Genomic DNA, 25,062 nt, shown 5'->3' on the forward strand with positions numbered 1-25,062 from the left:
AGAAATATTTCCCTTACACGATTAAAATGTTTGGGTTTTTGTGGCATCTGTGAGGTGAGCTTTCAGTTATCTGAAAAAAAAAAAAAAAAAAAAAAAAAAAGGTTTATGCAGAGGCACACCACCAGACAGGGGTCCTGCATTTTTCACTTGCCTTCTGAAAACACTGTGAGGATTTGTTCAAGGGAAGCACTCATTTTGCCTTTATGCTACTTTACAAAATAACTTCACTAACGCGTTCATCGGTTCATCAGTTATTTATAGTCAAGTCTTGATTATCCTCTAGGCAGGTTCCTGGCACGGTTTTCAGCCCTCTGTTTGCCTTTCTCACCTCCCACGGACACACACACTTCTGCAGCTTGTAGCAACTTAGAATTTCCCCTGAGTCACAGCTCCCCTACCCCTCGTGCCAGCTCAGCTGCCCTTCCCCCAAGGTGTCTACAAACCCAAACAACAGTTACCTACCTCCCCACGGCCTTTCCCAAGAACCAGATGAGGCCGCCAGAGAGGATTCTGGGGTTCCTGGGAAGCATGTGGAGAGCCCCAGATCTTGCGGGAAGGCTGGAGAGGGGTCACTAGCCAGGGCGGGGCGGGGCCATCCACTAGCTTCCCATCTCATTTCACAGCATGGCATCACTTTGTTTGAAGTGTTATGTATTCCCAAGACATGTGACACACCCTCCCCTCCTCAAATTCCAGATGAGTACAAAAACAAATTCCTAAGTTGCATCAGAATTATTTCTTTTCTATCTGCACTTTGGGCCTCTGTGAAAGTGGCACTGGCATTTTTTTTTTTGTTGTTTTTTGTGATGAGGAATAGATTCTAGGTCTCCTAATTCCTGAGCCAGAGCTGTTTCCATGCTGCCCTTAGTTAGAGCAGTGGTTCTCAGTCTCGGGATTCTGATGCCTCGGCCTCAGCTCTAGAGATTCTGATTTTAACTGATCTGAGGTTAGACCTGAGCACTGGGCTCTTCACACATCCTCTAAGCGGTTCTAGTGTGCAGCCAAGGCTGAGAACCACTGGCTCAGAGCCTCACTTGGCTAATAGTGATTGCGAGTGCAGCTCTTCAGTTGCACAGCTGTGGCTCCACTGATTTAGAATAAATGTTTGACTAGGAAGGGGAGGAGATGTACACACACACACAGAACAATTCAAGGGCTGTTGCACATCGCCAGGGTGAACATTTCATTCACTCATTCAGTCCACAAACATTTATTGAGGCCCGCCACTAGAATGGGTAGATGCAAAAATGCATGATAAAGTCACTAACCTCCAGGATATAACAACCCCCTAGAAGAAGCTTTCCGACAGGTTCTCTGGACCTCCAGAGTCCCCTATAGGGACAGTCAATTCTAGCCCTTCCTCCTTCCTGGTTTATGCCCAGTTAGTGACTCATAATTCCCCTGCATTTGCACATGATTTGACTGAACATATATAATCCTGATGCTTGTAGTCTCTGGTTGCTCTGCAGAGTACAGTTGCTTGAATTATGACAGTTATCTCTGCTAATAAAGTTCACTTTTTTACTGCAGAGTTATAAATACATATGCAGCTTGCATATTCGAGGAGGCATGTGGGAGGAAACGCTGAGCTGTGGGGCCCTTCTAGAACAGAAGCCACTCCCTGGCACCTGCACATACATAACTTTCCTGATACATCCCTCCGTGCACTTCCCCCCCCCCCCCCCATCCCAAAGGCTCATCTTCAGGGCTTTCTTATAAAAAGGATTTACTGTATACGACCCTGGTGAGAAGATCAGAAATTAGCATCCTTGACATTTGCCTGCTTTCCTCAGCCCCCAAATGGATTCAGAGCCATCAGCTTCCCTTTTCCCAGGAGAAAACTGGTCCCACAGTCTCTGAGGAGACTGGAATGGCATTAACTGGGATGTAAAGCGACAGCCAAATGGGGATTAGGAAGACAGGCAGCAGGAAGGGGGGATGGCCGATCTTGTAAATTTGAGCCCTGCAAATAAGTTCATTAAGTCTAGGATATGCTCGGGGTGCTGGTAAGGCATATAAAGGAGCAGCAGACAAATAAATCTAGCCAGTTGTTTGAAGGAGAAGAGCTAATGGAGGAATTTTTCTAAAAGGAACTTTAACTTTTTACTGAATGCAATAACACTATGCATTATCAATCAGCTGACTATAATTTTACAATTTAGCCTGGAATTTGAACTGCCTGCAGGAGATTGTACCTTGTGGGTAATAATAGGTATGCATGGCGAATGTTGTATAGCATATTTCCTTAAAATATATAGCGGGCTACTTTGGTAACGAATACGTTTATTTGCAGAGAAAATTACGATTATGGTGTGACTCAGCATGGAGCAGGCGCTGCTGGTTGTCGAACCAACAGCTTTTCCCCATTTTTCTTGCTAGTCAAGGAAATCCCACTGAGTTGGGAGGGGGTGGCTAGATTTCCACCCTCCCCCAACTGACAGGGTTGAGAGTGACTTCACCCTCCCCCCAGGATCAAAGGGAAATCCTCACGGGCCTCAGCCAATCCCAGTGACCCATTCCCCTCGCTGGAGCTACTTCAGGGGTGGGTGTACTGGACTGTCTGCTGCCAGAATGGTACCACCATTCGCCTCCAAGACGAGGACCCGTGCTGTCCAGAATGACCATCTCTGCCCTGTTCCAGCTCATTGCTCGCAAGAGGACCTCGGGTCAGGATTTGCAAAGAGGACGGTGTTATTCCTCTAGAGATAGTTGTAGCTGCATGGGTGGGCAGATGAGAAAGTCCCCGCAGCTTGCTGGCACAAATGTAAGGAATTACACACTTAGGTGTTTGAGGCTAAGGTTGTTCAGGGTCAGCTCCTCTGATCTTTAAGGATAGAGTTTCTAAACTCTGCTCCCCTGGCTCTCCCAGGAGTTGTGGGAGATTCTACGTTAGGTCTATTAGATCCAGGATGCATCGAGTGGCTTTAGTTTTCCATCCTGAACCCTGACTGATACAGTGGCCAGGGGTCCAGTATTGACCAATAGGCTGGAGCGCTTTTCTTTACCTCTGAGAAGTAGACTGTAGGAGAGACAGCCCCTATCTGCTGCCTCTGGATGACGTGGCATTTGGATGTGATGCCTGGTACAGCTGTCACCATTTGCTGCCCACCTGAAATAGAGCCAATATGCAAGTAAAAGGAGAGCCGAGAGAAATGCCCAGCAAGAGGAGCTGAAGTCCTGATGTACCTGCAGCCAATGGCTTTCTAATTGGCACAGACATATTCTTTAAGGAAGCAAATGTTAAGATAGTTTGACAGTGGCTGCCGTGTTTTCTGAGGATGAGACATTATAGAGTGATTCACACCTGCTCTCCAGCCTTTTCTTCTTATATTCTTCCCCCACCCCAGCAAATGAATATCCAGATAATCTCTGTCTCAAATGTATCACACACCTTTGAAATATCTATGTGAATTATTGGTTTGCATTGGCATATGTGTCTACAATATTATTGCACCTTTTTTTTTCAAACTCCAATTACACTTTAAAAGACTTACACTGCCAAAGCATTAGTATAATCCTATCATTTTGAATTTCTTCTTGTTTTACCCATACACATTCAGTCCTCACTTTGCAGGATAGTGCAGGAGCAAAAAAATGACCCTGAAAGCTGAAGCTATACCAAGCAATCTTAATAATTAACAGGAAAAATCACAACTGTTGCATGAAAGTTTTTTCGAAAATACTAAAAACTCTTACTTTCATTTATAAACATATGGAGATGCTTTAAAAATGGTAAAAGTTACATTTATTTGATACAATGTTACTTAAAACATTGGAAACATTGATTACATGTTCTATTTCTTTGAAAAATTTGAGTCGTTTGAACAGTGCTTACCTTCAGAGCATCTTTTCTCTGCCCTGGCAAATTGTCATGCCATTCTAAGTTTAAAGCAGCTTCTAACATTTCATCCTTTACACTTACAGTGTAAGTGTAACTCTAGAGTTTTTTTAATATGAAAATTTTGTCCATGTCACTTCCCTTGAGACATCCTCCTTTTTGCCACACCACTCACTGATGATAAATTTGCCTTCTGGCTGCGTACCTATGTTTCTTGAATAGCTGCAGTGTCAACATTCTCACTGTGGAAACTTATGTATTATTTGCAACCCAAATAATCATGATATAGGAAGTATTATTACTATTATTGTTGTAAATTCCATATGAAAACTTCCTGCTGAGTTCTAAATCAGTTATAGTAGTAGCACTTGAAGAGAACTGTCCACAAACCTTGGGAGTCTGCCTCTGGACAAGCAAAAAAGCATGTTGTTATATGAATTCTTCCATCCTATTGAGTACTGACTTCCTAAAATGCCATTGTTCTTCCCCAGGACCCCCTTGGGTGAACCACAAGGCATTGTTTTGGTTTTGGAACCTATCTACCCTTCTGGGAAAAAGAAAAGAAGTCAAGTTTTTACCTGAGGAAAGCCAGCTGGGCACAAAGGAAATTTGTTTTGTGAAGTTGTTATCCATCCAGGCTAGCAATCAAGAGAATCTTATGGGTCAAGTGACAGTACCTTCCTGGATTACTGTGTTAAAAAGGACTTTCAGGGGCGCCTGGGTGGCTTGGTCGGTTAAGCGGCCAACTTCGGCTCACGTCATGATCTCGCGGTCCGTGAGTTCGAGCCCCGCGTCGGGCTCTGTGCTGACAGCTCAGAGCCTGGAGCCTGTTTCGGATTCTGTGTCTCCCTCTGTCTGACCCTCCCCCGTTCATGCTCTGTCTCTCTCTGTCTCAAAAATAAATAAACGTTAAAATAAATAAATAAATAAATAAAAAGGACTTTCTGACGATGTCTAGGCTCAACAGAAGAAAGCATCGCAATTGATTAGCAATGTCTGTCACAGTTAAGGGAGAGGACAGTAAGGGTATCTGTTCTGGACAGGCCATTCCTAATCTAGAGGCTGCCTCTTGGTAAGGTCAGCCATCCAAGTCTGGCAGCATACGAAAACATATTTGATATCTCAGGGATGGACTCGCACCAACCAAATTCATCCGAAACTGATATATAAATCAGAAAGACAGTTTATTGACTTGATTTAGAAATGAAACTGCGAATGTGCACCTGCTATTAAATGGGAACTTGAATGGCATAATGAAGGAACTTTGGAGTCAGGCAGACCTAGTTTTGCATCACGGCAGCAGCTCTCAGTAGCTACAAGCTCGTCCATAGCATTCTGTTGATAAGGACATTGACGCTGTGTCTGGGGTCAGTAGGAAAAAATGTCCTGGTTAATTAACTATGTCTGAAGCAGTCAAAATGGGGAAAGTGGGAGTGGCTATTGTTGGTACATATTGTTATATGTTCCAGTTTTTAACCAATGAATGCATGCTGGATTCCTGATAGGAGAGTGTGTTTTCTAGAATCGAAAAACTGCTTTGCGAACAAGGATATAAAAGATGTTTGCTGCAAGATTTGTATGGTTAGTATCACCGAGGCGTCTTCACAGTATAAACACAAAGGACACATAAATAAGAAATGATGGTTTGTGGTTCTGGACACTCACTCTCCTGCTCAGAGCTGGAGAAAAAATGGTCACATTTTGTCTCCTATCTATCCTCCATTTTATATACACATTATAGACCAGTGCTGACCAACAGAAATATAATGCAAGCCATAAATGTGAACTATGTAGGTTATTTTAAATGTTCTAGTAGCCATATGAAAAAGTGAAGAGAAATTAACACCTTTTTACAAGGATTCGACCAGTTTTATTACCTCTATACCTTGTGTACATACCCTCATCTTTAGAGAATAATCTCTACATTTAGCTATTGGAGTATCTCTGGCCAAGGACTGGTATCTCAGAGGAGACTGGGGGCCTGGTCCTTCCAAGCCTTAGCTGTCTCTAGTCTTACTGCTGGGTGGTAGGCAGCAGCTGCCCAGCCTGGTATTTGTGGTTCTTTTTGTGGAACACTGGTCTCTCCACAACCACAGTTCTGTTGGGCCCTCAGCAAAGCTGAACCATTTTTCTACCTTGGATTCTTTCAAAGTTTCTCCTATAACCATAATTTTTTTAACTTGGAGAAAAGAACAGGCTCCTTTTTCTTCTTTAAACTGCATTTATGGCACCATTACTGGTTTTCCCTAAACCAGTGGTTCTCATACTTGAGTGAACATCAGCCTCACCTGGAGGGTTTGTTAAATCACTGGTCCAGCTCCAGAGTTTCAGCTTCAGTAGGTCTGAGGTGGGGCTTGAGCATCTGCATTGCTAAAAGTTCCCAGGGGATGGCAGTGCTGTGGTCCAGGAACCACACTTTGAGAACCACTGATATTTACCTTTCATTTCAGTGCAGGAAGGAGATGAGAGGCTTTGTGTATCTGAAAGTGAAAGAATTGGGGGAAGTGAAAAGCATCAGGTTGTATCTTTCCTCCAAAATAAGTCAAACCCAGTTCTGTTGTTATTCTCTCCCCTGAACCAGCATCTTAGCATGCTTGAACACCTCCTCTTCCAAGATTTCTCCCCCAGTCTCCTGCTAGAGGCAGAGCAACGGGGCCTCTGTCTTTCACAGACCTCTTTTACAGCCCTCTATTGTTCTCTGATGTCGTAAGCATCTGGGCATGCATGTTGACAGTCATGTGCAGTAGGGCTGGAGACTTCTTTTGGCTAGCAGCACCCTCTCCCTAACACCAGGACCTCTCATAGAACTCTCTTGGCCAAAGAGTATTGAATGATTGAGTGAATGAATGATACATGTTTGGAAAACAAGAAGAGGACTATTCACATGTTAGTTAAAACTTTCCCAAGTATCAGAGATAACAATGACACAAGAAATTGTTAAGAAAAAAAAAACAACCAAAAAACAACAGACACACTTGGACCTCCTGAGAACTCATTATAACTTTAATATCACTTACATGGTGTCAATCACACACAGTTCCAAACACCTATCATGGTTTTACAGACACAACTTCCATTTGACATAGATGCTGTTACTTGGAGTGATAGACTTGTAAGGCATGTTATTATGAAGAAAATGTTTTCGGTGCCCTTAAAACACTGGGTCTCAGGGGTGCTTGGGTGACTCAGTCGGCTAAGCCTGTGACCTCAGCTCAGGTCATGATCTTGTGGTTGGTGGGCTCGAGCCCCACGTTGGGCTCTGACAGCTCAGAGACTGGAGGCTGTTTCAGATTCTGTGTCTACCTCTCTATGTCCTTCCCTCTGCTCATGGTCTCTCAAAAATGAAGAAATGTTTTAAAAAAATAAAAATAAACCCACTGGTCTCAGAGACCCTTCTTTTTTTTTTTTAAACTTTTTATTTTGGAAAATTTCAAATATATATAAAGGTAAAGAGGACAATACGATGAACTTTCATGAACCAATAACCTAGCTTCAATAATGATCAACTCTTGGCAAATCTTGTTTAATCTATAACTTCACTCCAGTAATACATGTATTTCTTATGAAGCAACGCCCAGTGTATATCAGCTCATACATAAAAAGTTTCAGTGTGTATCTCTAATATTTGAAGATTATTTTAAGAATATAACTACACTGGGGTGCCTGGGTGGCTCAGGTTGAGCGTTGGACCCTCGGTTTCAGCTCAGGTCATGATCTCACATTTCATGAGTTTGAGCCCCACATCGGGCTCTAAGCTGACAGCACAGAGCCTGCTTGGGTTTCTCTCTCCCTATCTCTCTGCCCCTCCCTGGCTTGTGCTGTCTCTGTCTCTCTCAAAATAAGTAAATAAACTTAAAAAAAAAAAGAATGTAACCACATTGTCATTATCACACTTAATAAATCTTTAACATCATCAAATATTTAAAAAAAATTTTTTTTAATGTTTATTTATTTTGAGAGACAGAGACAGAGTGTGAGGGGGAGAGGGACTGAGAGAGGGAGACACAGAATCAGAAGTAGGCTCCAGGCTCCGAGCTGTCAGCACAGAGCCTGACGCGGGGCTTGAACTCACAAACAGTGAGATGACCTGAGCTGAAGTCAGACGCTCAACCGACTGAGCTACCCAGGCGCCCCAAAATCATCAAATATTTTAACCAGAGTTTCAATTTTCCCATTGTTTCATAAACCTTTTCAGTTTGTTTATCTAAACAACTTGTATTCAAGTTGTATTGGTGTATTCAGAATACAATTGGTTTATAAATTGCCGTTGGTTGACATGCAGTTAAATCCCTCCTTTTTAAAAAAATTTTTTTTTTAATGTTTAGTTATTTCTGAGAGAGAGAGAGACAGAATCTGAAGCAGGCTCCAGGCTCCAAGCTGTCAGCACAGAACCTGATGAGAGGCTCCAACCCTGGAACCACAAGATCATGACCTGAGCCACAAATTGATGCCCAACTGACTGAGCCACCCAGGCGCTCCAAGTCCCTCTTTTTAATTGTTGGCTTCTCATTCTTTCCCTTTTGGGTTTTTAATTATTATTATTATTATTATTGTATTCTGAGAGAGAGATAGAGAGCAAGCTAGGGAGGGGCAGAGAGAGAGGGAAACAGAATCCCAAGTAGGCTTCATGCTGCCAGCGCAGAGCCCGACACAGGGCTCAAACTCACAAACCGTAAGATCATGACCTGAGCTGAAATCAAGAGTCAGATGCTTAACCGACTGAGCCACCCATGGACCCCCCCTTTGGGTTTTTAAAAAAAAAATTATTTGCTGAAGAAACTGGGTTGGTTGTTCTATAAGGTTTCCCACAGTCTGGAGTTTGCATATTATATTTCTGTTGTACCATTTACCCCTATTCATTCTGTCCCTCTATAGGTAATAATTTCTTTTGAGATTTTTATATTTTATCCTTGCATTAAAAAACAATAGTAAAAATGTAGCATACTATACACACTTTCTCTGCCTTGCTTTTTTTCACTCAATGTTATATCCTGGTGATCACTCCACCACAATTTACAGAGGAATACTGCATTTCTTTTTTATAGCTGCATATTACTCCATCATATGTTACATAGCTTATTCAACCAGTCCTCTACTGATAGACAAGTGAACTGTTTGAAGTTTGTTGCTACTACACATGGTGCCGCAATGAATAGCCAATACCTCTCATTGTATTTTTGCCTGGGTATTTCTGGAATAGATTCCTAGAAGGGAAACTGCTGAGACAAAGGATAATTGCATTTGTAATTTTGCTAGAAATTGCAGAAGCTCTGCTTTTTAATTTAATTTAATTTAATTTATTTTTTTAAAGTTTATTTATTTTTGAGACACACACACACACACACACACAGAGTATAGGGGAAGGGCAGAGAGAGAGAGGGAGACACAGAATCCAAAGCAGGCTCCAGGCTCTGTGCTGACAGCTCAGAGCCCGACACGGGGCTCAAACCCACAATCCGTGAGATCATGACCTGAGCCGAAGTTGGACGCCTAACTGACTGAGCCACCCAGGCGCCTCCAGAAGTTCTGCTTTTAAATGCAATGTGTTTCCAGAAGTTTTGTTATAAAATGGATCCTGGAACAGATCCTATTTTAATTATCTATTGCAATATAACAAATACCCCCCACAAGTAGTCGCTTAAAATAACACCATTTATTATTTCTCCTCATTGTGCAGTGTGGGTGGGGCTCCCCAGGGATGGTTTCTCTCTGCTCCATTCGGTTCACTGGGACAGCCTGGATGAAGCTACAGAATCCATGTGACTTTATTCACACCTTTCATGCCTCAGCTGTATGGCTGGAATGGCTGGACACTGCCTGGGCTTCTCTCTCTCCATGTGGTCTCAAGTTATCCAGAATTCCAAGTTTCTTAAGCATGACAGTAAAACAGGAAACTGCAAGTCCTCTTAAGGTGTAGGCCTGGATTCATACGACTGTTACTTCTGCATTCCACAGGCCAAAGCAAGTCTCATGGCCATCCAGAGTCACAGGGAAGGAAAATAAACCCTATCCTCTGGTGGGAAGAATAACATGCGTACATAGAGATGAAAACAATTGTTAATGGCCATCTTTCAGGCAATCTACCACAGATCAGCACTGCATATGCATTATATAGACCAAAAACACATGCCCTATTCTTATCTCCTTCAGCATCAGCAGAATCTGGAAAGAGTCCATAAAGGTGGTGAGAAGTGAAACACCTTTTTATGCTGCAGTGTTAAGTGTGGGGAATGGTAAAGCTCAAGGGGACCCAAAGGGGAGATAACATCTATCAAGGAAAAGGGAGAAAGTCTTGCTTTGAGGCACGGTTCCTGATCACCTATCTAGAACATAAGTCTACTAACAGCTATTATATTCATCCATTCTGTTTGTTTATTCAAGAACATTGTTCCAGGTTCAAAGAGTTCAAAGTGGTGAAAATAACAGACAAGGTCTTAGCTCTTGTAGTACTTACTTTCTAAATGGGGAAATGTAGAACATGGTAAGGGATAGAAAGATATGTAAGAGAATATCCTGCCCTTGAGGAAATTACAATGTACAGTTGAAAGTGGGGATGATAAGTAATCATGACCTACCTAGAACCAAATAGAGATGATGGAAAGGCAAATACCATCTTGTACAAGTGGAGGGACACAAACACAGAGTACCTGCTCTGCATAAATAGCTACAACACTAAAAGGACTGACTGCAGAGGTACAAATCTGAGGAAAGGAGAGGTTCAAAGGAAAATAGAGGAAAGGAGGGATCATTGTGGCCTGGGGAAGTCAAGGAACACTGCATTATGAGAGAGAGGTATTGTAGGGACCAGAGGCTTCTTCTGTGTCTCTGATGACATATTGGCAAGTCCCAGGGGTTGTTGTGTGATTAAAGGTTCTCACCAAGATGGCTTCCCTCCAAGATGGCCTCCTACTACTTGCTGAGAGAAAGGGAAAGGCAAAATGGATTTTTTTTTAAGTTTATTTATTTTAAGAGAGAGAGAGAGAATCCTAAGCAGGCTCCACACTGTCAATACAGAGCCTGATGCGGGGCTTGAACTCATGAACTGTGAAATCATGACCTGAGCTAAAAGCAAAAGTCGATCACATAAACGACTGAGCCCCCCAGGTGCCCCCCAAAATGGGGTTTTAAAATGCAGTTCTACATAAAATATCCTATTATTCAAAGGCCAAAATTGGGAGTTCTATGACAGATGTTCAAGGCCTTGTCCTTGGCTGTCATATCTACATGTTCTCCCTTGGTGATCTCACTCAGCTACATGGCTTTACATAGTATCGAAATGCCAATGACTCACAAAACGACATCTTCAGCTCTGACATCTTGCCATACTCACATATCAACCATTTATAATCTACATACTCATTTGGAAGTCTAATAAGCTTCACATGGCCAAAATGGAATCCTTGATTTTCCCTGGAAAAACCCTGCTCCTCCTCCAGTTTCCCTATCACTTAGTGGCACCACCAGCACCAAGTTACTTAAGCCAAAACACTGGAGTCTTTCTTGACCCCTCTCTTTTTCTAACATGCCATCTCCAACTAATCAGTTGGTCCTGGTGTTTGTTCTACCTTCAGAATGGATCTCAAATTCAACTACTCAATGCTTCTTGCCCTGCACCAAACCACCATCACCTCTCACAAACTAACCCATCTCTTGCCTCCTCTCACACTTCCCTCAGTCTATTACCTACAGAGATGCCAGAGCAAACTTTTAAAAAATAAAAGGTCATATAATATCCCTCATTAAAATCTTCCAATGGCTTAACATAGCAATTTAATTAAAATTCAACCTCCTAGCCTTGGCTTACAAGGCCCAATATTATTCTAGCCCTGACTCTTGCTTCAGCCTCACCTTATGTTACACTTTACCGCCCTTACAGCTCTCCAGCCACAGTGGCTTCTTTGTTTCCAAAACATGCTGAAGTTGTGGCTTTCTTGGGAACTCTACATTGCTCTTTCCCTGCCCCTCTTCTTTGCATGACTGCAAACTCTTCATTTTTTAGGTCTCCGTTCAGATGGCACCTCCTTAGAGATACCTCTCCTGACAACCTTATTTAAAGAAGCCCACAGTTAAAATTCACTAATCGAGGCACAGAGGGCACAATGATGAATAATATAACAAAGTTCTAGCTCTTGTGATACTTAACATTTTAAATGGAGAGAATGCAGAACATGGTAAGGAATATATTGTTACATGGTAAGGGATATATTATTGTTATATTCTCCATAGCATTGATCATACTCTGAAAGATATCTTAATCATCTTCCTATTTAGGTCCACCTCCCACTCTATTCAGTATACATTGGCAAAGGGAGATAGGAAAGGGTCTGTAGCTGTCTTACTCTCCATAATATTTCCAGCTTTTATGATGGCGCTTAGCATATAGTTGGATCTCAATGAATACTTGTTAACTGTATGACTGAATGTGCTTGCATATATTAAAAATTACAGAAGTAACATTTTAGTTATAAAGGAAGAATTTGTTATAGAAGAAAAACTGTTTATATACCCTTTATTCCAATCATATCCTTCTAAATCTTGACTTCCAATCCCACCCCAACATTATGCTGATGTCAAGAATTATTGGACCCCTTCATTACATTTGCCACCAGGGAAATGCACATCAGCCTAATTACTCCACAGTGGTGTGCATTTCCTAGAGGGCAACACACCTCTTTGCTTCCTGTAAAAAATGTGTTCTTTCAGGGCTGTGTTAAACATTGGTGCTCCAGCTACGGTTTCTGATAGTACTTTCTTTGTTCTTTGACATATGCAATCATGACCTAGCTAGAACCAAATAGAGATAATGGAATGACAAACACAACTTTGTGTTAAGTGAAGGGAAACAAACACAGATTAGGGGATCTACTCTGCACGCTGTAAGATCTAACACAAACGACAATGAACCTGACTTAACAGTCTTATGCTGGGCAAATTATATAGTCCTTCATGGTTCAATTTCCTCTTTCTGTAACATCTGGATAATAGTGCTTATTCTTCCTGACTTCCTTGTGAAATATGCATTATTTTAGATCATAGAATTATGGAATGTTAGGCCCTCAGGTATCCTGGGAATCATCTAATCCATATCCAAATGTGGAAACTGAAGCCTGGTGAGGGTAAGTGATGTACCTTACCTAAGCTCATGGCTAATTACTAGCATGACTGGAACTAGAATTCATATCTTCTGACCCTTAGACCAGTGTTTTTTGTCCTCCCCTACTGCAATGTTTGCTGTTGTTTAGCTTTTCCTGGGTGTCTGTATTATCTTCAAGTTAGTTCACACAATTCTTGGAGATAGTGATAATTTGTCTCCCCCACAGTGCTTCCTTGGTTATATATATAAATATCTATTTAAAAAAAGGGGCACCTGGGTGGCTCAGTTGGTTAAGTGTCTGACTTTGGCTCAGGTCATGGTCTCACAGTTCGGTTCATAAGTTCAAGCCCTGCATCAGGCTCACTGCTGTCAGTGCAAAGCCTGGTTTGGATCCTCGGCCCCCTCTCTTGCTGCCCCTCCCCCACTCTTGCTTTCTCTCAAAAATAAATTAAAACACATTAAAAAAAGAGTAGTTGCCATCCCTCCCTGTCATAATCAGCTGTAACTTTCCAGCTACTTCCCCTCATTCATTGAAAATTTTAGCAACTGGTTCACTATCTTTCTTTCCATGTGACTCGTTTTTCTTGGTGACTTCAATAAGCTCATAAATGAACTATATGACACTCTGACCACTTAGTTTACTGAACTCTTCACCTCCAATGAGATTTTTCTCCACCCACCTCAGCCATCCATTCTCATGGTTATGTATTGTAATTCTAAATCTTGATTTTTAAGCATTCCATTGTTTGACTACTGCCTCTTGTCTTCCAGTTCACTTATTATAATAGCCTGACTCCAACCCTTCTGCAACCCCATCAGGAGCTCTGATCCTTTGGCCCCATCAGTGTTTCAACTGTCCCTTCCTCTCCTCACTCTCTTCTTCATCCAGCCTAGAATCCCTGGTCATTCACTGCAATCAGTCCTTGGTGTACATCCACAACTCCATTGCCACTTTCTTTATCACTTGCCTGGAAAAATGCCAATCCTGGTTAAAGCCAACTCTCTATCTATCTTGTTCCTACACCTAAGCAGTGGAAAAAACCTTGTTAAAACAGTCACAACTTGTGCTGTTTAAACTTATGATTATAAATTAGAGGAGGGCCCTCAACAATGCCCAGTAATCCCTCATTTCCTTAGTCAACCCACTCTCGTTCTTCTAGACTTTTTAAATTTAAATCCCACACTCTCGGGGCACCTGGGTGGCTCAGTTGGTTAAACATCCCACTTCCGTTCAGGTCATGATCTCCCAGTTCCGAGTTTGAGCCCTGCGTGGGGCTCTGTGCTGACGGCTCAGATTCTCTCTCTCTCTCTGCCCCTCCCTGACTCTTGCTCTGTCTCTCTCTCTGAAAAATACATAAACATTAAAAAAATTAAAAAAAAATCCCACACTCTCAATGCCTAATACTCACTCTTACCTGATATACTCACCCACTGATATACTGGGAGAAAAAATAAAATTAAGCAAAAGAGAGGTACCAGCATCTTTTCCAATAATCTTATTTTCCCTACTTTCCCAACCTCCATGTCCTAAAATGAATGAAGTGTCCATTCTAATAAGGCTAAACTCTCTGTTGGGAGATAGTTCTCCATGTGTCTCTCATATTTGTTTTGATTCAGGCTATCTTATCAAGGATATTTGTAGAGTGAATAGCCTGGGAAGACAGAGATAGTATCTTCCTTTGGAGCAAAAAGCAGGAATACTTACTGTCCACTATAATAAAAATAATGTCTCTCTCTGGAGCAAAGGACAGGCATGTTTACTTCCCAGTGTAAAAGATTCAGGTTCACTAAGCTCAGATTTCCTTACTTGTAATGCAACCCACTGCATGTACAGGCATCTCCTGGCCCTCTTCACATTGCTCTGTGGGAACTGAGCCTCAGGAAATTGATATAATAAAATTCTGATCTCTGGCTACTGCTTTTACTGTGAGAGATGAAATCCTTTGTCTCTGACCCAGGGGTCTCATGTTTTTTTGTTGTTTTGTTTTTTGTTTTTTGTTTTTGTTTTTTGCCAGCATCCATGAAATTATGACAGGCTAACTGTTAGCATGCAAGGTGGACGAAATCTCATACATTGCAGAGTTCTTGATACTTTCTACTTCTGAATGACATCTCATTTCCTCTTGCCTTTTCAAGGACTTTGTTCTACAGGTAACTGCTCTTTCTTTTGCATAGTCAATTTTTCCCTTTCATCTGTATCACACCTCAGCCTATACATGGGATGTAATATCTACCACCTTAAAAGACAAAAACAGCTTCCCTTAGGCTTCTCGTTTCCCTGCAACTACTGCTCCATTTCTCTACAGCCTTTTAGAATGAGACTCCTTTAAAAAGTTGTCTTTATTCCTTTTTTCCACCTCTTCACTTTTCATTCTCTTCTAATTCATTCCAATCAGGTTTTTATTTATTTTTTTTTTTTTTTAAATTTTTTTTTTCAACGTTTTTTATTTATTTTTGGGACAGAGAGAGACAGAGCATGAACGGGGGAGGGGCAGAGAGAGAGGGAGACACAGAATCAGAAACAGGCTCCAGGCTCCGAGCCATCAGCCCAGAGCCCGACGCGGGGCTCGAACTCACGGACCGCGAGATCGTGACCTGGCTGAAGTCGGCCGCTTAACCGACTGCGCCACCCAGGCGCCCCCCAATCAGGTTTTTAATTATACCATTTTTTCTGAAACCCTTCCTAAAGTTGTCAGCAACCTCCATATGGTTTAATCCAATGGCCCTAAAAAAATCCAATTTCTCTTTTTATTGGATTTAGCAGCAATCAACCAGTTGACTACTCTTTCTTTCTTGAAATACATTCTTGGTTTCTGGTTTTTCTTATCCCACTCAATCTCCTTTGCTAACTCTTCCTGCTCTACTGAGAAGATTATGAGTTTTTTGTCCTTTATTACATTAATATAGCACATTACTTGATTGTCGGATGTTAAACTAACTTTGCATTCCTGGAATAAATCCAACTTGGCCATGATATATTATTCTTTTTTTTTTTTCATGTTCCTGAACTTTATTTGGTAATATTTTGTTAAGGATTTTTGCATCTTTGTTCATAAGGGATATTGGTCTGCAGTCTTTTCTTCTTGTGATGTCTTTGACTGGCTTTGGTTTCAGGATAGTACTGGCCTCAGAAAATACATTGGGGAGTATTCTCTTTGTTTTCTCAAAGAATTTGTGAAGGGTTGATCTTATTTCTTCTTTAAACATTTTTTTTTTAATGTTTACTTATTTTTGAGAGAGAGACACAGCATGAGCAGGGGAGGGGCAGAGAGAGAGAGGGAGACATCAGAATCCGAAGCAGGCTCCAGGCTCTGAGCTGTCCACACAGAGCCTGACGCGGGGCTCAAATTCACGGACCATGAGATCATGACCTGAGCCAAAGTTGGATGCTTAACCAACTAAGCCACCCAGGCACCCCATTCTTATTTCTTCTTTAAAACGTTTGATTGAATTCACCAGTGACACCATCTGGGCCTGGCTTTTGTTTGTGAGATTTTAAATTACTAATGCAATATCTTTACTTGTTAAAGGTTTATGCAGATATTTTGTTTCTTCTTGAGTCAGTCTTGGTTATTTATGTACTTATAGAAATTTTTCCATTTTATCTAAGTTGTTTAATTTATTGACATTTAGCTGTTGATAATATTCCCTTATAATCCTTTTAATTTCTGCAGAGTTGGTAGCAATATCTTTCTATCTTTTATAACTTTAGTAATTAGTGCCTTTTCTCTTAGCTTCTTGGTCAGTCTAGTTAAGGGTTTGTCAATTTTATTGATTTTTTCAAGGAATCAGCTTTAAAAAATTTTCTCTATTGTTTTTCTGCTATAATAATTACTTAATTCCTTCTACTTGCTTTGTGTTTAGCTTGCTCTTTGTTTTCTAGTTTAATGCAGAATCTTAGGTTTTTAAGACTTTTTTTTCTTTTATTTAATTTTCAAGTTAGTTAACATACAGTGTAGTCTTGGGCTTCAGGAGTAGAACCTAGTGATTCATCTCTTACGTATGATACCCAGTGCTTCTCCTGAAAAGTGCTCTTCTTAATGCCCGTTGGCCATTTAACCCACTCCCCCACCTCCCAGCAACCCTGTTTGTTTTCTGTACTTAAGAGTCTCTTATGGTTTGCCTCCCTCTCTGTTTTTATCTTCTTTTTCCTTCTCTTCCCCTATGTTCATCTGTTGAGTTTCTCAAATTCCACATGAGTGAAATCATGATATCTTTCTGACTTATTTCACTTAGCATAATATCCTCCAGTTCCATCCATGTTGTTGCAAATGGCACTATTTCACTTTTTCATCACTGCGTAGTATTCCATTGTACGTATGTGTTTATATATATACATATATATACATTTCTTGTATATATGTATACATATGTATATGTATATATATGTACATATATATACCACATCTTCTTTATTCATTCATCATGGGATGGGCACTTAGGCTCTTTCCACAATTAGGCTATTGCTGATAGCACCACTATAAACATTGGGGTACATGTGCCCCTTTGAATCAGCATTTTTGTATCCTTTGGATAAATTCCTAGTAGTGCAATTGCTGGGTCATAGGGTAGTTGTATTTTTAATTTTTTGAGGAATCTCCATACTGTTTTCCAGAATGGCTGCACCAGTTTGCATTCCCCACCAACAGTGCAAAATGGTTCCCCTTTCTCCATATCCTTGCCAACATCTATTGTTTCCTGAGTTGTTAATTTTAGCTATTCTGACTGGTGTGAGGTGGTATCTCACTATGGTTTTGATTTGTATTTCCCTGATGATGAGTGATGTTGAGCATCTTTTCATGTGTCTGTTTGCCATCTGGATGTAAGAACTTTTTTCCTATATAGGCATCTAAAGTTACACATTTCTCTCTAAGCACTGCTTTAGATACATGCCATGAATTTTGATTAATTTTCCTTGTGATTCTTCTTTGACTCGTTGGTTATTCAGAAGTGTGTTGCTTAATTTCCAACTATTTAGTGTTTTCTCAGATGTCTTTCTGTATAGATCTCTAATTCCATTGTGGCCAGAGGACACACTTTGTATAATTTGTCTTCTTTATTTTATTGGGACTTGTTTTAGGCTATAGTATATGGTCTAGCCTGGAGAATGTTCCATATGCACGTGAAAAGAAATGTGCATTTTGCAGCTTTTGGACGGAGTATTTTATAAATATTAGTTAAGACAAGTTGGTTGATAGTGTTGTTAAAGTCTTCTATAGTTGTTCTACTATTGAAAGTGGGATATTGAAATCTCTATTATTATCTATTTCTCCTTTCACTTTTGCCAGTTTTTGTGTCATACATTTTGGGAGATGGTTCTTTGATGTATATATAACTATTATATCTTCTAGATGTGTTGACCATTTATCAGAAATGTCTCCAATAATATTTCTTGTCTTTCAATATGCCTGATATTAATATAGTCACTCTAGGCCTTCTATGGTTACTGTTTGTATGGTCTATCTTTTCCATCCTTTACTTTCAATATAATACCTTTAAACTCAGGTGTGTCTCTTGTAGGCCTGTGACATAGAGTTGGGTCTTGCTGTTTTATTATGTTTGATAGTATCTGCCTTTTGAGTAGCATGTTTAGTCCAATCATATTTATGTACTTATTGCTATAGTCAGAATTTCTTTTGCGATTTTGACAGTTGTTTTCTGTATGTCTCATGTGTTTTTTATTCCAGTGAAGTAATGGAACAATGAAGCACTAATATATTTGGAAACTACTTAAACAATTTCTCACTGAACAAAATATGCAGAGTACAAAAAATAGAAGAAATGACTCCTACTTCTGTTATTTAAACATAACTTTATTTAATATTGGGGTATATTTTTTTTGCAGGCTTAAAATTTTCCCTATTCAGATTTTTGCTTTTTTTGTTTTTGTTTACATAGTTTATATCATACTCTGCACACATTTATCTTTATCCTATGTAGTCTATTATATGTGTTTTCTGTGTTTCAAACAGAGAGCAGCTATCACCAGCAAAGATATTTGAAGCAGTTAAGCAGAGATCTCCTTGGAAGAGCTTTTGACCAAATGAAATGGTTCTGCATGGCCTTGTTGAAACAATTACACTTGTCAAAAACTGGGTATGTTTTTGACAAGTGTATCTGGGTGCTCAGTTGGTTGAGCTTCTGACCCTTGATTTTGGCTCAGGTCATGATCCCAGGGTCATAGGATCAAGCCTCTTATCTGGATCTTTGCTGAGCATGGAGCCCACTTAAGATTCTCTCTCCCTTTTCCCCTCTCCCCTGCTCATGCTCTCTCTCTCAAAAACAAGAACACAATACTGGATATGTCAGAGGGTGTTTGGAAGACAAGGTATCTGAAAAGCACTTGGTACATCAGAAGTCTTGGTTATGCACTTGGTTTTTAGCTTCCTACTTTGTGAAGTAAAACAAAGGAGAGGCATTTTCTCTTGCACATTTTGTAAAATTTACCTATAAAATGGCTGGATTAAATGTTTGGAGGAATGGTATGGACTATATTTTACTACTGATTATGGGTGTGTATGTGTGTGTACGTATCTATAATCTCACATGATATCAAGTTTATTGATCCCATGGTATTCTAATCTTTTATCTGCTTGTTTATTAGTTTTTGCATTTATCAATTTCTCTATGTAGTTCTAGCAAACTTTGCTCCATGTGATTAAGTGTGCATTAGTTCATCATTGTATCATGACTGTAGGTTGTCCTGGTGGATAGTTCCTTCTATAATTACTACATGTCACTCTTTATCTCTATCAATCTTTGTTTTAAATTCTTTTTTTTTTTTTTAAATTTTTTTTTTCAACGTTTATTTATTTTTGGGACAGAGACAGAGCATGAACGGGGGAGGGGCAGAGAGAGAGAGGGAGACACAGAATCAGAAACAGGCTCCAGGCTCTGAGCCATCAGCCATCAGCCATCAGCCCAGAGCCTGACGCGGGGCTCGAACTCCCGGACCGCGAGATCGTGACCTGGTTGAAGTCGGACGCTTAACCGACTGCGCCACCCAGGCGCCCCATTTGGTATTTTTTAAATTCTTATGTTGGATATTAATATTATTAGATGAACAATTTTTTGGTTTGTATTTTCTTGGTAGTTTTTAAAAAAAAAATTGCCTTTCTCCAAATGTTTGGTAATATGTTCTAACTATATAGTTGCAAACGGCACATGGCTGTGTTTCTTCCCTTAAAAACCCTGTCTAAATGTGTTTTTGGTGTCATTTTTTAATAATACAAACCATTTATATTTATTAATACCACTTTGATTTCTCTCTAGAATCTTGTTTCCTATTTGTCCTTTGCTTTTCTTTCTCTTCTTTTTTGCTTGCTAATCCAGTAACTAAGTTTTCTGTAGGTCATTTTTTTCCTCTATAGATTCGGAAGTTAGACATTCTACTTCTCTAATTTTGGTGAATACCTTTCAATGTTTAATATATATCTATATCTATATCTATATCTATATATCAGTAATAGACTGTCATATTCAAGGCTGCCATAATCTTTTATTTTTAATTTATTTTTTAGAAAGAGAGAGAGAGAGAGAGAGCACTAGCAGGAGAGAGGGGCAGAGGGAGACAGGGAGAGAATCTTAAGCAGGGTCCACCCTTAGTGTGGAGCCCAATGGGGGCCTTGATCCCAGGACTCTGGGATCATGACCTGAGCCGAAATCAAGAGTTAGATGCTCAACTGACTGAGCCACCCAGGTGCCCCGCCATAATCTTTTAAATAACATTTCTATATTTAGGATAATTCCCTGGTTATAAATCTCATCTTCCCAATATAAAATTCAGAACTCTGATTTCTTGCCTCCCTTGCAACCAGGATGCAGGCCTATGACATATGCTGTGCTAGCCAGAAGCACCTGTGGAAATGTGAGGAATGTGAGGATACAAGCTCTGCACACAGCTTTCATTTTCCTGGTGTAGGTAAAGATGAAAACATCAAGCTTATAAAGGTGGCAGTCATTGCAAAGTCCTGATGTTGATAGCAGGAACAGGGGAAGAAAAGTTGAGTTCATGGCATTTAGTGTTTGATGGGAATAGCAGCAGTTTCTTTACCATGAAAGTTCTGCTGCATGGTTTAGGGCAATTTTTTTCTAGAACCTTAACCCAAGCTTTTCTTTTTTCTTCTTACCCAATGACCCTGGAGCTGCTGAATGTCAATTTAAGAAATTCTTGCTTGAAGTCTGTTGTTTGCAACAAAGGATTTTAACCAATAACTTGTGAAAGTCTGAAGTTAAGGCATATTTCACTCCTGAGTAAAAGAAACTGAGTCTTTAATTCAGAACTCCCTTTCTGCCATCATCTATGATATTTTTAAGGGCTAATATTTTAATTTCACCTGGTTTTAAAATTCCAAAATACTGGAATATAAAAAAATAATCCTGATTTAGATTAACCAATATATTTGTTAATTTATTTGTTTATTCTTCCTTATCCCATACTTACTTACTCCTTTTGGGTTCAGCTTTTCTTATTGGAGCAAATTCTTTAGTATGTCCTTCAATGAGCATCTGTGAGTACTAAATTTGAAAATGTGTTTATTTTGTTCTTCCTTTTGAAAGATAGTTTAGCTAGGTATAGAATACTAGTTTTTCAGTTATGGACTGTCAGTACTTTGAAGATATTTTCCTTCTGTCACCTATTGCTGCTTAAAAATCTGCTGACAGCTCATTCCTGTCAAAATGGTACCTTTTAACATTTTCTTATTGCATTTGGTATTCTGTAATTTCACTCCTCTATACAGGTCTTAGTTTCAAAAATTTATTCTGCTTGAGCCTCAGCATTTTCTTTTGATTTGGTAACCCATGGTTTCTTCAGGTCTGAAAAATTCTCACAATCATCTCTTTGGATATTGCCTCTCCTTCATACTCTATTTTCTCTCCTCCAGAAACTCTTTAAGATGTATACTGGCTCTCCTATATCTAACCTTCAGGTCTCTGAACTTATCTTGGCTGCTCTGGCAGCTTATTATATGCATTTTCCATGTATTTCAGTCTCTATATAAAAATCATTTATATAAGGGTCATCTGGTTCAAAATTTCCTACCACATTAATTGCTCTTCTGGCTTTCAAAGCTCTCATGCATCCAGACCCTGACGTTAGTTAGGTAACTATGGGCTCACAACATCTCTGGGCCCATTTCCCAACACAAAGAGATAACTGAGGTTATTGAAAAACGTAAATGAAGTGACACATTTAAGGTACTGACAAGTTCCCCAGACATAGCAGCACACTACATAAAATTTACTGTGACTGCCTAAATCAAAGCAGTTTCCCTGGTGGTCACATCTGTATGACACCTTTCCTTCTACCATTTTAGACATGAATTCTGAATGGAAGCTGTTTTCAGTTCTAAGACCTTGCTCCTTTGGACTGAGGCCTGGTCACATGAGTCTAGCCGAACTGATTAGTCATTCCTTGAAACTTTAAATTTGACATTTCCTTTTTAACTATAGAGTACTTAAAATGTGAATAGAGCTGCTGGCTGTAGTAAAAGAGAATGAAAATGACATTTTAAGAAGTGTGTGTGGGGGTGGGGGTGAGGGAATGGGTAGGAGAGATTGCTGACCATTCAAGTTCCTGGCTTCATTAGCTTTGATGATATGGGATTTTTCAATACTATAGATTCCTTTAATATTTGAATGTTTTATAATAGGGAGGAATAACCTTATCATAAATTTTTGAAAAATTTTATCAGAATCTGAACACAAATCTTACTTCATTGTATTGTTCAATCATATCAATTTTTTATTCTTACTTTCCAGAATGATTGTTATCCTCTCTCCAGCTTTGGAAATGTAGTTGTAATAACATTATATTTGAATGGTCCTGCAGAGTTCCTACAGCCTTTCCTATCATTATCTTATTTGATTGTGTGAGATGAACAGGCCAGGTAATGTTAAGATTAATTTTTACAAATTGTGAAATTAAGACTCAAGTTACATGTTGTTTAGGACAAAGAAGGGTGGGAACTGAGCTAGATATTAAGCATTCTCTACCAGAAGAGCTCAGAGCTTACCATTTGCAAGACTGTCAAAGATGACACATTATAAAATATTTTCACTAATTATTTTTCATTAGGATTTTCAGGTAACTTCTGAAAAGTTTCATTAGCTCAACTGTAAAACCTATTAAAATGCACTCTGTCCACAACTTAAATTCATACTCTCAAATGCACTTGTGTTCTCCCAAAAGTTAATCTTTGCCGTGTTGTGAATCAAGTTCCCGTTGTGCTTTTAAATTTTAAAACTTTAACCTGGGGAAGATATTATTGAGAGGGAAGTTGGGGAGAAGGGGACATTTTAATTCCTGGTTAGACACCCACAGTGCTTAACAGGTTCACGTAGGAATGAGGGTAAATTCTTACACCCCTTGACTAAGAACTATGTTGGGTATAGCCTGTGGGTAATTATTTACAAAGGTGACTTGTAATCACAAAGTAGCCTAGTAATATCATCACACTTTTGTTTTGGAAAATTCAAATGCTTTCACAACCTAACTCATTCACACTCACTGAACTGACAAGGAGTGGCTGAATGACAAATAATATCTGCTGAAGTTATTGAAGTATAGGGGAGTGAGATACTGAAAATAATACAAAGCAAGAATAGTTTAGCTTCCTTTTTAGCCTCAGCATGATTGCTACCTCTTAGGAGAATCTTTCCATTTCAAGCAGAAAATATAATTTATGATGAGGTTTGTTAATTTTAGACAAATTGTTTCTATGAATCAAGGCATTGATATGTCATAGAATATTGGAAGGATCATACTATTAATCAGCAGTGTTCTTCATTTTGCACTCTGATATTTTCATTTTCTATGGGGCTAAAGATAAGCTTTTTGTTTTAAGCACAGCATTATTATAAGCTGACAGTCCTGGCATAGGTCCCCTTTTCTCCTGACTGCCACTAGACTCAAATCGATCCTCTAAATACAGTCCGTCCCAAGAGACACAATTGATGTCGGAAAAGAGGACTTTTTTAAACCGAGCCTGACGTCACACATTTGTGCTCTAACCATCTGTACCTTTTATTAACCAGGGGCTGGAGCCGCCCAGGCGGACAGACACAGGCGCACAACAGCCTTCTCCCACACAAGCCTGGAATGGCAACAGTGTGCTGCTGCCTTAGAAAGAAAAGCCGTTTCAGAACTGTGGGGTGGCGTGGGGGTGTGTGTGTGGCAGGGTGAGGGAATCATTTCTCTTCTTCTCCATCCAAGGATGCTATTTATTGGAAATCCAGCACATCTTTTATTTATTTTTTTTTCAATTGATTTCTCTCGAGTGGGAGGCAAAACCCTTCAGATGCGAGAGAAGAAAAGGAAAAAAAAAATGCAAGCCGGGCAGGAGGATTTTGGAGAACCACAGCTTTGCTTCGGATTGGGACTACAGGCAGAGAAAGACTCCAGCCAGCGTCCACAACCTGTTTGGCCTGCAAAGATGCCGCTGTTCCGCCCCGAGTGCAGCATCGCTCCCCTTCCCCTCCCCCCTCCCTCCGGCTCCGTGCTGCCCCTGGGAGGGCGGCAGCCCCCAAGAGTCACCTCTCACTCCCTGCCGTGCCCAGTCCAAGTCCGGAGGGGCGTGTGCTGGGGAAGAGCACTCCTTCTCCTTCGACGCGCGAGACCCGGGGAGTTTACGCTCCCCTGTAGCCCCCTCCTTCTGGCCTTGCCCACAGTCCCCGAGAGGGCAGCAGCCTCCTGGTGAACGCCTCTCCCCCAACTCGTGTGACTCCTTCTTCCTCCCCCAGCCCAGGGGCGCATTCTCACTCTCCCTCCACGTGTGCGTACGGTTCGCCTCTCTCCCGTCGCAGGAAGGCAGCAGCCCCCAGGTGCCCACCTCTCACGCCCCTTCCGGCCCCTCACCCAGTTCCTTCAGCGTCCTCTAGCTTTGGGGAGCGTCCGCACTCCACCTCCACGTGCGAGCCCAGGGCCGTTACCCCGCTTCCAGATACTCCCCCGCCCCCCACCCCCGCGCCACCTCTAGCCAGGGCTCCGCCCACCGCGCCCGGGGCGCGCGCCCAGGAGTACCTGGCCACCCCTCCCCCGGCTTGGCGCCGCTCCCCTCCCACCTCCCCCGCCCCGCGCGCAGTAGCTCGCAGCCCACCCCTCGCAGCTTCCTTCTCTCCGCCCCCTCCC

The 25,062-nt window shown here is 40.8% G+C and overlaps 1 long non-coding RNA gene across 2 annotated transcripts; it reads right to left on the reverse strand.

Moving 5' to 3' along the window:
- On the reverse strand, positions 1-24,862 carry LOC147577152 (uncharacterized). Of its 2 annotated transcripts, XR_015239961.1 has the most exons (4): positions 24,790-24,862; positions 6,127-6,318; positions 3,006-3,109; positions 1-70 (listed from the first exon to the last, which is right to left on the reverse strand). It is a non-coding gene; the product is annotated as an uncharacterized LOC147577152 (long non-coding RNA). The 2 variants fall into 2 exon arrangements; XR_015239960.1 differs by lacking the exon at positions 1-70 and having other exon boundaries at positions 1,701-3,109.
- Between the last annotated feature and the right edge of the window lie 200 nt (positions 24,863-25,062).

Source organism: Puma concolor, chromosome C2 (assembly GCF_028749965.1).
Source record: "Puma concolor isolate L17-30 chromosome C2, mPumCon1.1.hap2, whole genome shotgun sequence".
In the NCBI taxonomy this organism is placed as follows: Eukaryota; Metazoa; Chordata; class Mammalia; order Carnivora; family Felidae; genus Puma; species Puma concolor.